Genomic DNA, 13989 nt, shown 5'->3' with positions numbered 1-13989 from the left:
TAGTGCACTTCATCTGCTGCCATCACCTCATGTTTCAGCATGATAATGCACGGTCCAATGTCGCAAGGATCTGTACACAATTCCTGGAAGCTGAAAATGTCCCTGTTTTTTCATGACCTTCACATCCAGCAAATTCGCACAGCTATTGAAGAGTGGGACAACATTACACAGGCCACAATCAACAGCCTGATCAACTTTATGTGAAGGAGATGTGTCGCACTGCATGAAGCAAATGGTCACACCAGATACGGACTGGTTCTGATCCACACCCCTACCTTTTTTTATGGTATCTATGGCCAACAAATGCTCATCTGTATTCCCAGTCATGTGACATTCACAGATTATGAATCATGAATTATTTGTATTTGTTTTCCATATGAACTCTAACTCAGTAAAATTGTTGCATGTTGCGTTTATTTTTGTTCAGTATAATAGGAGTGCTCATATGCTTTATACCGTAATCCTGATAGTTATTTCCATTATGGGGTGATGTCACCCATCCCTTGTAAGTGGTGCCACATGTGTATGAAAGTTTATTCAATAAAATGAATATGTCCCACATCCCGCGAGCACCAGGCCCACACTATTCCAGTCCACCTAGGCGGCTGGCATGCTGCAATACAAGTCCTGAGCTAGTGTGCTTAGGTAAATAGCCAGGCAGCTGTATAAATGGAGCACCATGTTAACTGAGGGTTGAGTGCATTGAGTCAACTTGGACAAGAGCATGGTATTGGAGCAGAGAGGCAGGACTAGGGAGTGGAGAAAGAGAGTTGAGGCAAGAATGGGAGACTGCAGAACTCTCCTTTGCCCAGTACAGTCAACATTAAGTATTAAGATTTTCACGTTCATGGCTCCTCTCATCAGTCTATGCAAATCATTCCTCCTTCCTCATCTTGACTGTCAACACCAAGAAGAACTGAGAACTCCATCTGGAGTGAGTGAGTGAGTGAGGGGTAACCATCCCGCTCACCCCACACATCCCATCCCCAACACTCCACATACCTCCCAGATGAATGACCTTTCTCTATCCAGATGTTCCTGGAAGGGGTGGGGTGAGGGGGAATGGCCCTCTGTTTCATATGGTCTCTCGTCCCCTTCCCTTTCAAACCCCTTTTGGCTCTGGGATGTCAACAAGCTTGTGATGTAAATTTAACACCTCTGCAGTGAAGAAATGCCCCAAATTGGGGCTTCAATTGAATGTCCATTTTCTTAACAGGGCTCCCTGTAACACAGCCCATTGGCCAAGGCAGGTGACTACAGTACATCACTGACATAGGAGGAGACACAGCCCATTGGCCAAGGCAGGTGACTACAGTACATCACTGACATAGGAGGAGACACAGCCCATTGGCCAAGGCAGGTGACTACAGTACATCACTGACATAGGAGACACAGCCCATTGGCCAAGGCAGGTGACTACAGTACATCACTGACATAGGAGGAGACACAGCCCATTGGCCAAGGCAGGTGACTACAGTACATCACTGACATAGGAGACACAGCCCATTGGCCAAGGCAGGTGACTACAGTACATCACTGACATAGGAGGAGACACAGCCCATTGGCCAAGGCAGGTGACTACAGTACATCACTGACATAGGAGGAGACACAGCCCAAGTGCTGCCTACTATGTTTTACAAACAGGGTAAAAAACAGCATGACATGACATTTTTCTGTGTCAAGGTCCATAGCTGCAGGAAGTAGCGCCCCCATATTAACAGCTCTCAATGGACGATTTCAGACTATTAGATGAGATTTCCCTTGAGAAGAAAGTGCATTTGGGGTCGAATTAAACACAGGGTGTTGATGGTTCAGGACCTTGGTCTTCAATACAGTATCTGAACAAGGATGCGGCAAAGGCTTCATGAAGAGAAAAGCCTGATTTGAAGAGGCATGTAGATCCCCAGTATGGTCAATTTATTATCCATCACCAACTAAATGACTTACATTGCAATTATGAGTCCCAGATGATAATTCCTAAATGTTTTCCAGACAAACCCAAAATCTGTGATTAGCAGTTCTTTAGAATAGATAATGAGTACCTAAATTATAAAGGAGGGCTTTAGGGCATACAAACATGCTATGGTACCAACAATGCATTACCCTGAACAGAAATAACGTATGTTTAGCAGTGCTGGGACAAAAACTGCAACTGGCTAACTCAAGAATCATTCTTAAAGTCTGACACCTCGTTGAACACGCCCTTTTCCTGTATGAAGTGTACGCTAGTAATTTGGGGTGTCCAATCAAGGTTGGGTGTCGCTTTAATGTATAAAAAAGTTATGGGCAGCACAGAAGGCTCCTCTGGAGCCACTCAGACGTCAGGCAATTGCAAACTCCTTCGGCTTATATATTGTTTTAAAGTTGGTTAGCCTTCCAGAAGGCCTCATGCTTATCACCCTCATCAGCATGTTGCATTGAATAAAAAGAGACAGGGTGAGGAGTTGTGACTTGGAATACAGAGGCTTTAAGCCTGAACGCTTTCTTTAGGAAAGCAGCTGCGTTGGTGTTTCTGCTGAAAATAAACTGAGCAAGCTCATGAAATAAGCAGGCCTTGCCGTTTAAATTACACAACACAGGCTATATGAAATCAAGTAAAGAAAACTGGTAGGCTACAGGTATTTCACGAGAGGTAGCCGATTTAACGACAACCAATGCAGTACTAATTAGATATTGATAAGGAGCTGAAAGTGGACGCCAGTAAGCAGTTGCAACATAGTAGCCTCAACCCTCATCTTCATGTCATATGTTAATGAATGGCTACTTAATGACTGATTACATTTGGTCTGTAACCAAAGACCAAGCTACATGAATGCAGGTGTGACAATGTATCGCATCGTTTTCTGTGAGGAATATCACAATGTAACATTCGCAACAAAATAACTCGATTATTCAACGTTGTGGCAATTGATAACAGATGTTCATTCCAATGGCTGGTAGAATACACAAATAAGTAACTTTCCTTGCTGCTCACGTCACACCTCCACAGAGTGTCTGTGTTGATTGATAAACTAAATTGCCACAGCCTAACCACTTGAGCGCAAATGTGTATTCCATGTAGCAATGTACCGGACAAACATAAGGCTATTTGCGATAATTTCTGCCTAAGCGATTCAAACGGTATTTTCTGAAAGTGGTTCAAGAGGAGGCAGTAAGGCCAGGCGCGTAAAAGACAATTAGTTAAGGTGATACTTGCAAACCAGTGTTGCTTACCATCGATGGCTCTGGCTGGAACGATTACTTCCAAACTGTGCAAGAATCCAAAAAAGCAACCCAAGCACCAGCGTGTTTGCTGCGGCGCGCAACATTGTCTTGTTTGGAATATTTCAAACGAAATAAAACTCGTACACCACAGCTTTTAAGTCCCATCAAGCGGGAGTTCGCAGGCAGTCCGCGAAATGTTGCCGTGCTCTTGCGATGCTCTTCTGACATGCGCTTTCTGATGCGCAACGGAGCTGCAAGGGCTTTGTGCCCGCAACGAGAATAAAAACGGCGTATTCTCTCAGAGCTAAAGCCAAGGCTTCTCAAGCCCCTGGAATGCTACGGATTCATTTAATATATGGATACCATGTCACCTAGCTAGTTGGAATTATCTGTTAGTTTTGCTGCACATGAAGGCAAGGGAGAGACAGCGTCTATGTGCCCAAACCATAAGGGGGTGTCATTTTCTTTGTTCTCCGTGATAGCCGGCGATACAGTTCTGACAGCAACTGCAGGAAAAACAAGTAATAGCAATTTGTCGTTCCCCAACACCACCACCTTTGTTGCTGGTGGTAACACAGAATGAGTCGCGAGTGAGCCTCAATCCGTTAAACGGGCTGATGTTTGTGACGTCGGTATACCAATGGCTGGGCCACATCTCTGTCCACGAGCATTCAGCGTGCTAGGCGACCATTGGCCAAATACTTTTCGGTGACAATTTCCACGAATCAAACTAGAGGGCGATGAGTGTATGTTTATTATAGTGGCATCGATTTTTAGATGTCTCAAATGGATATAATATGTTTTCATTAAAATGCTAGTGGCATAATCAACTCCTCATCCAAAAGCTGTTCCAGATGCCAAGTTTTTCCACAGAATCCCCTGAAATACAGGGGAAATCATTCAATTGAAATACATTAATTAGGCCCTAATCTAAGGGTTTCACATTTCACATGGGTAGGGGTGCAGCCATGGGAGGGCCTTAGGCCCACTCACTTGGGAGCCAGGCCCAGCCATTCTCCCCACAATGGGGCTTTATTACAGACATAAATACTTGAGACATCTGTGGCATTGTGTTGTGTGACAGAACTGCAGCTTAAAGTTTTTGTTGTTGTCCCCCAGCACAAGGTGCACCTGTGTAATGACCATGCTGTTTAATCAGCTTCTTGATATGCTACACCTGTCAGATGGATTAAATAATTTGTTTAATGAGAAATGCTCACTAACAGGGAAGTAAACAAATGTGTGCACAACATTTTGAAGAAATAAGCTTTTTGAGTGTATGGAACATTTCTGGGATTTTTTTATTTCAGCTCATGAAACATGGGACCAACACTTTACATGTTGCATTTATATATTTTTTCAGTATAGATAGGCCTACAGTGGCACGGTAACCTTGATTTGTTTGTGTCATAACAGAGAAACACATTTACGAAAACATGACATAATTTTGATCTATTTATGTTTGGGTAAAGGTGCATATTTCAGAAGTGTTAACATAGTCATATTTCCAGATGTATAATTTATTGGCACTGTTTTCAGGACTCTATCTAAACAGTAGAAAACTTTGTTTCTGGGATGGGGGCTAAAACATCCCATAATACATAAAAAATTAACTGTGAACTGTGTTGAGCAGTACATGCTAAAAACTGCATACCCTAACACAATGTTTATGTATGTACACGGAGGAAGATTAATAGCCTAGGATGGCTACTCACCAGAGGTATATTTTAAAAGCTCAGTCCCATTTTCAGAGAAATCTCTAAGAGAGGGTTTTATAATCCACACAAGGCCCAGGTCCCCGCCCAAGACGTATAAATCACCAGAAAGCAACAGGAGAGTTCAGCTGTGTTCTACTTTCTGACATCTGTTGGCTTGAGCTAGTATACACTGACTGCCCAGATCAGCTTGGAGGAAGGAGATATTTCCACTCCAACTAGACTGCATTTAGGGAAATGGCTGATTTTTAAAGGCATAAAACCAACAACACAATGATTTTGCCTTGCTCTATGGTTTCACATTTTAGGAATACCAGAGTGAGGGGAGTTCTATCTATACTGTATTCATTTTCCACATGAAAGGGCACTGTAGGCAGGCTATAATCATAATCATAATACAAATATATAATAAACATTATAGTCTGCATGAGGAAAATTAGTCATTTTAGGAGATACGACTGTACTTGGATTTCTGTTGTTTTTAAGTAGTGGTCAGTTGCATTGGGGCCTGTCTGCATGGGATTGTGGTCTGACATGAGTGAACACTCACAACATGTGCTGTTGCTCAGATTGAGAGATAATGGCACCCGAGACAAAAAAATCAGCAACTGAAAGTAGTCTGACTGCCAAGCAAAAGAAACCAATTACTGGCAACTTTTGGGGGTAATTATCACAACTCCTTATAGACTGGAAATGCTTACCCTGCCTGCATAGCACTCGAAACCCAGCAGGGTGGTTGTGAAACAAGACCAAGGACCAAGAACAACAAAAGCCAAGCCATTTGAAATAGGTTCAAGTTACTATTGCATTAGATTTCTCAACAGAGTGGGAGAGACCTTGGAATAAGAGTTTGATGGTCAGCATCAATCAGTAAGAGATGTTATGCCATTTTAACAAGTGTTCATGTTATATTTGATGAGCCCTTAGACGAGCCACTGTAATATTCGAAGGATTTAGTTGATACCTGCAACATCGATGGACTCTACTATTTGGTTAAAAAAATGTGAAATACCATTAGACTGGCTCAATTAAGTGCCTTACCCCCCTAATTGGCTTTCACAACTACACAATTGAGTATGAGGTGCTAAAACAGTCTGGCTTGCTCGAAAAACATATTGACAACGTTGACCAAGCTCATGTGAACTAGCTAAAATGTAAGAAGCGCCTTAGCTAACTACCCAACCGAAACCCCCTCAGCCACTTGGGTCCCACTGAATCTAACTCTTGCACTTGTCTTTTCTTACTAGCAATGATTTTACTGATAGCTACTTTAATTGAAGAACGTTTTACTTACTATGACTGTGGTAAGATGGTTGTCCTACCTAGTTAATTAAAAATGAATACACTAACTGTAAGTCACTCTGGGCAAAAATGTCTGCTACATGACAAGAATAGTACAATGTAAAATGTAAAACAAAAGTATAATTAATTATGGTCTTTCAGCTCACTTTCCTAATGTGCAACCCCCTGTCTCTACATGTGCTGTATGTGTGTGTGTGTGTATGTGAGAGAGTGTCTCTCTCTTTGTCCCTCTCCCTCTCCATGTCTGTCTCTCTCCCCTCTCTCTCCACCAGGCTGTAGCTGTCTCTCTATCTCAGTAGATGGATAAACCCTAATAATGCGGAGGCAGCAACACTTTAGTGAGAGAGGCCAATGTCTCTCAAAAGCTTTTAGTCTTCTGACAGCCTGTCACACATACACACATGCACACAGGCGTGTACACAAACACACACACACACACACACACACACACACACACACACACACACACACACACACACACACACACACACACACACACACACACACACACACACACACACACACACACACACACACACACACAATATTAAATTACCAGGGCAGTGTGTCACTTTAATAGGTTAATTAAATGGACTTGGATCTTGCTTTACCCCTGTCGTCCTCCTCTGTTTGTCTGTTCTTCTCTATCTTTTCACTGTCTTCACATGAGTGGAATGACAATTCATTCTCTAGGGGAGGAAGCAGCAAGCTGGTGAGAGGATTTATGGGATACTTTGAAAGGTATCTGTGTTGATCTTGAAAACCCATCTGCCGGTGTGGTTAAATAGTGGTTAACACGATGGTCTCCTTTAGTTGTCTAGTTAGTCATCTAAATACTGATAACAAAAGCACAGGTAATGAAATAGTTCTGCTGATTTGATGTGTTTATATTATTGCATCGTTAATTTGTACATTCTAACTCCGGAAACAGAGAGAGGTAACTTATCAGAGAATAGTAGAGGCTCCTCAAGGGAGGAAGAGTGAATTTCAGAAATATGCAAATAGTGACACATTAAAAAAGTTATCTCTTTTACATAAAACTATATCAAATATATTCACATGCCACAAAATACTTGATTAAAACACACTGTTTGTCACGTTTTATCAAGGTGGGTGGAATCAGGCGCAGAGAGCAGGTTTCAGATATTTGACAGTTTATTCTCCGGGCACGAAAAACACGGTCAACCCAACACACAGGGTGAATAATCCAACACAGGATCAAAAATAGACCGGAGAATAAAACACAAGCACTACACCAAATGACATGAATACAAAAACAATCCCGCACAAAACAAGGGCGGGACAACCTACTACATATAAGGACGTTAATTAAACTAAAATACACACAGGTGAAACTAATAAGACAAAACCAATAGACAAACAAAAAAGGGATCGGTAGTGGCTAGTAGGACGGTGACGACGACCGCCGAGCACCGCCTGAACAGGCAGGAGAGCCAACTTCGGCGGAAGTCGTGACAGTACCCCCCCTCTGACGCGCGGCCCCCGCAGCACGCCGCCACCGTCCTCGAGGACGACCCGGAGGACGAGGTGCTGGGCGATCCGGGTGGAGGCGGTGGAAATCTCTCAGGAGAGAAGGGTCCAAAATGTCCCCCACCGGAACCCAGCATCTCTCCTCCGGACCGTAACCCCTCCCAGTCCACGAGGTACTGTAGGCCCCCCACCCGGCGTCTCGAATCCAGAATGCCCCGAACTGTGTACGCCGGGGACCCCTCGATGTCCATAGGGGGCGGAGGGACCTCAGGCACCTCACCTTCTTGCAGGGGACCAGCCACCACCGGCCTGAGGAGAGACACATGAAACGAGGGGTTAATACGGTAATACCTAGGAAGTTGTAACCTGTAACACACCTTGTTTATTCTCCTCAGGACTTTGAACGGCCCCACACACTGCGGCCCCAGCTACCTCCAGTAGTAATTGGCAAACCCTAAAAACCGCTGCACTTCTTTCACCGTGGTCGGAGTCGGCCAATTACACACGGCTGTAACACGGTCATCCTCCATCACCACCCCAGAGGTGGAAATACGATACCCCAGGACAATACAGGTCATGCTCCAGCAGTCGCCCAAGTACCTTATGCACCAGAGACACATGCGCCGCGCGTGTGGCAGAATAGATCAAGATGTCATCGATGTACACTACCACACCCTGCCCAAGCAGGTCTCGGAGAATCTCATCTACGAAGGATTGGAAGACGGCTGGAGCATTCTTCAACCCGTATGGCATGACGCGGTACTCATAATGACCAGATGTAGTACTAAATGTGGTTTTCCACTCATCTCCTCCCCGGATACGCACCAGATTATACGAGCTCCTCAGGTCCAGTTTTGTGAAGAAGCACGCCTGTGAAATGATTCCACCACCATAGCGATGAGAGGTAGTGGGTAACTAAACCCCACTTTGATGGAATTTAGACCTCTATAATCAATGCACGGACGCAGACCTCCATCCTTCTTCTTCACAAAAAAGAAGCTCGAGGAGACGGGTGATGCGGAGGGCTGAATGTACCCCTGTCCCAGCGATTCAGCAACATATGTCTCCATAGCTACTGTCTCCTCCTGGGACAATGTATACACGTGACTCCTAGGAAGTGCAGCGTTCTCCAGAAGGTTTATCGCGCAGTCCTCTCGACGATGAGGTGGTAATTGGGTCGCCTTCTTTTTACTGAAGGCGATAGCCAAATCGGCATATTCAGAGGGAATGCGCACGGTGGAAACTTGGTCTGGACTCTCCACCGTAGTCGCACCAACGGCAACTCCTATACACCTACCTGAACACTCCTCTGACCACCCCTTAAGAGCCCCCTGTCGCCAGGAAATCACCGGGTTGTGTTGAGCTAACCAGGGAACCCCCAACACCACTGGAAACGCAGGTGAATCTATAAGGAACAGACTAATCTGCTCCTTATGATCCCCCTGCGTTACCATGTCCAGCGGCACCGTAGCCTCCCTAATTACTCCTGACCCTAATGGTCGGCTATCTAAGGAGTGCACGGGGAAAGGTAGGTCTAACGACACCAGGGGAATCCCTAGCCTTAACGCAAGCCCACGATCCATGAAATTCCCAGCTGCGCCTGAATCGACTAGCGCCTTATGCTGTAGAGAGGGAAAAAACCCAGGGAAAGAAGTCAACACATACACATGACCGACAGGAAGCTCTGGGTAAGTCTGGTGCTTACTCACCTGGGGTGATCGAGCAGTGCTCCGCCTGCCCTCCCGACTCCCAGACGAGTTCCTCCAGCACCGATCGGACGTGTGCCCTTGTCGACCACAACTGGTGCAGGAGGACACTCCTCCGGTCCCCCTCGAAGTCGCCCCTCCTAATTCCATAGGGATAGGGGCAGGAGGGCTGGGAAGTGGAAACGACAGGGCCTGATCCGAACGCCCGCGGGCAGCCAGCAGGTTGTCGAGACGGATAGCCAAGTCAATGAGTTCATCCAGTGTGAATGTGGTGTCCCGACATGCCAGCTCCCTGCGGACGTCCTCCCTGAGACTGCATCTGAAATGATCGATCAAGGCCCTGTCGTTCCATCCTGCTCCTGCGGCCAAGGTCCTGAACTCCAGAGCAAAGTCCTGTACGCTCCTCATCTCCTGACGCAGGTGGAACAGCCGTTCACCCGCCGCCCGACCCTCTGGTGGATGGTCAAAAACAGCTCGGAATCGGCGGGTGAACTCTGGGTAATTATCCCTCGCCGAGTCCGGACCATTCCACACTGCGTTGGCCCACTCGAGGGCTCGCCCAGTCAAGCAGGAGACGAGGGCGCTCACGCTCTCCTCTCCGGAGGAAGCAGGACGCACGGTATGCCAGGTATAGTTCCAGTTGAAGGAGGAAACCCTGGCACCCAGTCGCCGTTCCGTCATACTCCCGTGGGAGTGTCAGCCGAAGAGCCCCGGAGCCAGATGTGGTCGCAGGAACAGGAGGTGCTGTAGAAGGGGGTGCTAGAGATGAGGTGGGGAGGCCACTCCTCTCCCATCGATCCATCCTCTCCATCATTTGGTCCATGGCAGAACCAATCCGGTGAAGCACGCTGGTGTGATGGAGGACCCTCTCCTCCATCGATGGGAGAGGAGACGCGGCTGCTCCTGCTGATTCCATGGTGGTGCGGGATTCTGTCACGTTTTATCAAGGTGGGTGGAATCAGGCGCAGAGAGCAGGTTTCAGATATTTGACAGTTTATTCTCCGGCGCACGAAAAACACGGTCAACCCAACACACAGGGTGAATAATCCAAACCAGGATCAAAAATAGACCGGAGAATAAAACACAAGCACTACACCAAATGACATGAATACAAAAACAATCCCGCACAAAACAAGGGCGGGACAACCTACTACATATAAGGACGTTAATTAAACTAAAATACACACAGGTGAAACTAATAAGACAAAACCAATAGACAAACAAAAAAGGGATCGGTAGTGGCTAGTAGGACGGTGACGACGACCGCCGAGCACCACCCGAACAGGCAGGAGAGCCAACTTCGGCGGAAGTCGTGACACTGTTTTGCAATGAAGGTCTATAGAGCATCAACAGCACTCTGTACGGTAGCACTGTAGTGTAGCCGGAGAACAGCTAGTTTCCGTCCTCATCTGGGTACATTCACTTCAATACAAAACCTAGGAGGCACGTGGTTCTCACTCCCTTTCATAGACTTACACAGTAATTATGACAACTTCCGGAGGACATCCTCCAATCTATCAGAGCTCTTGCAGAATAAACTAACATGTTGTTCACCCAATCAAAGGATCAGAGAATGAATCTAGTACTGAAAGCATAAGCTACAGCTTGCAGTGCAGTGCAGTGCCTAACATGTGGTGTATAGTTGACTCAAAGGGAAAGAGCAAGAGGGAGAGAGAGGGAGCTATCTATATTTCCTATTTTTTTTACATTCACTTTCACTTACTTAGCTATTGAATGCAGATACCGTTAGATGGTTAAACCTAATCAAACACTCAGGTCAAACAAAGAGGGATACTATGTTAGCTAGCTGGCTATGGCTGGCTATGGCTATCCAACACTGGAACTCTTCCAAGTCAAGGTAAGCTTTTGGTTTATTACAGTTTTTTCCAACTGCTTACACACAAAATCTTTTCATGTCACGCGATTTTTGAAACCTCTCACTCAAAGTGCAAAACTACACACCAAATGTGAAAAACCATAAGCTATTTCTCAGCCTTTGACACAGTTGTCAATTGCATAAAACACTTTTTTCAAAATACTACACACAATTCTCAACCTAAAACACAAAAATCTAACAGGAAGTGACTTGCTTTCCTTTTCATTTACATTTACATTTAAGTCATTTAGCAGACGCTCTTATCCAGAGCGACTTACAAATTGGTGCATTCACCTTATGACATCCAGTGGAACAGACTTGCCTAGTTAAATAAACGGTTAACAGACAGGAGAGAATAATGAGAGGGAAAGCAGCCGTTGTTCTCAACACACCTATATTTAACATGTTGATTGTTTACCAACACTGTTTATTCTTAGTTACAGCAAACATGTCAGGTAGTTACTCTGTCAAAAAATAAATACATGACCAAGCCGCACTGTTTCAACAAAACTATAGTGGGACATTGAAAGTGTAGCTAAAATAACTTCTTATCCAACAGACTACTAGATATGTATAACACACTTCCCCGTTCCAAACACAACCAATCAAAATGCTACACTTATTCACCACACACACTCCTCACATGTGCAAACATGTGCAAACACTAATAGCTTAACTGATCACTAACTAATCACTGCTTTACTGTAATCACTGCTTTACTGCTTTACTGTAGTATAGGCCTATAAATAGGTCATAGGTCAGATGACCTGTTTTGAACAATGGATGCCAACAATGGACAGAGAGCAAGAGGAGTAGGAGGGAGAGGAAGAGGAAGAAGAGGACGAGGGCAAAGAAGAGAAGGCAGGAGAGCCATCTCTGATGAGATTAGGGCAACACTTGTTGATCATGTGATCAACCACGATTTGACCATGAGAGAGGCTGGACTGAGAGTCCTTGAGTCGATTTACAGTGGCGTCCATAATTCGAACCTTCAGAAATGAGAACATGTATACAACTATATAATGACTAATTTAGCATTAAAGTAATGTACTGTAAAATACGTATGACTGCATAGTATTGCATACACATTTGTAACTCTAAGCCATCCATTTACTGCACTGCATTGAATGAATGAGGTTGGTTATCATGCTGTACTACATTGTTTTGTACATTGTTTACAGTTCCTACGCTGAACACTGTGTTTGAATTCTGTACAGAGTGGAAAGGCAAAGACATCATGGAGGACGAGGACGCTTGTTTACAGATGAAGAAGAGACTGCAATTATAAATATGGTTTTGGCCAACAAGGCAAATTAGGATTCGAGAGATAAGAGAGCATATCTTGAAGAATGACACCATATTTAACAACATCAATGCTGTAAGCCTGTCGACCATACAACGCATCCTCCAACGGCACCGAGTGACGATGAAACAACTTTACAAGGTGCCATTTGAGAGACACTCTGACAGAGTCAAGAATATGCGACATGACTTTGCAGAGGTATGTATGCAACACTACTTCCAGTACTTCAGACATACCATATTTACTCATCTGTATATCCTTTTGTCTGTTACAGAGAGTATTGGAGCTGGATGCCCATGTAATTCACCATTAATTTATTTATGTGGATGAGGTTGGCTTCAACCAGACGCCGCGGAAGAAATGTAATAGGACAGAGGGCATTTACCAATGTCCCCAGACAGCGTGGGGGTAATATAACTATGTGTGCTGCCATCACTCAAAATGGGGTCCTCCATCACAATGCCACACTGGGTCCGTACAACACCGGCCATATGCTCACTTTTCTGGATGCAATTTACACAATGCTTGTCCCTGATCCAGATCAGGAGCCTGCTAGATTAGTGGTTTTATGGGACAATGTTAGTTTTCACCGGGCTGTTCTGGTCCAAAACTGCTTTGCCACCCATCCACAATTTGTAGTGTTGTACCTACCCCCATATTCACCTTTTCTAAATCCCATAGAGGAATTCTTCCCGTCACGGCGCTGGAAAGTGTATGATCGCCAACCCTATGCCCGCATGCCGCTTTTCCAGGCAATGGAGGACGCATGTGGGGACATAGAGGGTGCCTCTGTCCAAGGTTGAATACGCCACGCTAGGAGATACTTCCCTCGATGTTTGGCAAGAGAAAACGTATCTTGTGATGTGGATGAAGTATTGTGGCCAGACCCAGGCCGGAGAAGAGATGAAGGGTAGCTTAGCACTGGTGACTGCCCCCCCCTACCAATTCCTGGACTGTCCCCCCGGGACCCCACACACACAATTGTGTTCTTTACTGTATTCTAAAGAATATACTTTTGGTTTGCATATGTTTATGGTTTTGTTGTATGCTACTGTATACAACAGTAGTGTTTGGCCGAATAAATATTTTCTGTTTCTACATTTGCATTGGTGTTTACAGTGTACTTGTTACCCCTCTCAGCAGATTACTTTCACTGTAGAACATTAAATTGAAATGTAGATATAAGCCTATGAAAGACCAAAGAGCTTTAGATTTATAACAACAGTGTTTACATGGTATATCCCAAAATGTACTATTATGAAAGCAGTGTTACATTTTGAAGGAGATGTGAGGCATTTTGCATTTGTGTGTGTGCAGTTTTGGGAATTGTGTGTAGAGTTTTGAAAAAAAGGAGACAGTTTTGAAAACGTGTGTAAGCAGTTGGAAAAAAAC

At 44.8% G+C, this 13989-nt stretch overlaps 1 protein-coding gene and 1 long non-coding RNA gene across 2 annotated transcripts in view; one reads left to right on the top strand and one right to left on the bottom strand.

The window, feature by feature from the left end:
* Nucleotides 1–3723, bottom strand: part of LOC135568902 (low-density lipoprotein receptor-related protein 1-like) — a gene marked incomplete at its 3' end in the record, with an annotated part of 88147 nt that extends 84424 nt beyond the window's left edge. The window contains exon 1 of the mRNA XM_065015689.1: nt 3214–3723. The remainder of the gene's footprint in view (nt 1–3213) is intronic.
* Nucleotides 3724–11052: 7329 nt separating this feature from the next.
* LOC135568901 (uncharacterized) lies at nt 11053–13695 on the top strand. Its single transcript, XR_010462761.1, has 2 exons — nt 11053–11276; nt 12512–13695. It is a non-coding gene; the product is annotated as an uncharacterized LOC135568901 (long non-coding RNA).
* Nucleotides 13696–13989: the final 294 nt, after the last annotated feature.

Source organism: Oncorhynchus nerka, unplaced genomic scaffold (genome assembly GCF_034236695.1).
Source record: "Oncorhynchus nerka isolate Pitt River unplaced genomic scaffold, Oner_Uvic_2.0 unplaced_scaffold_891___fragment_1, whole genome shotgun sequence".
Lineage (NCBI taxonomy): Eukaryota > Metazoa > Chordata > Actinopteri > Salmoniformes > Salmonidae > Oncorhynchus > Oncorhynchus nerka.
The sequence above is the reverse complement of the archived record's forward strand: the minus strand, read 5'-3'. Positions and strand labels throughout refer to the sequence as shown.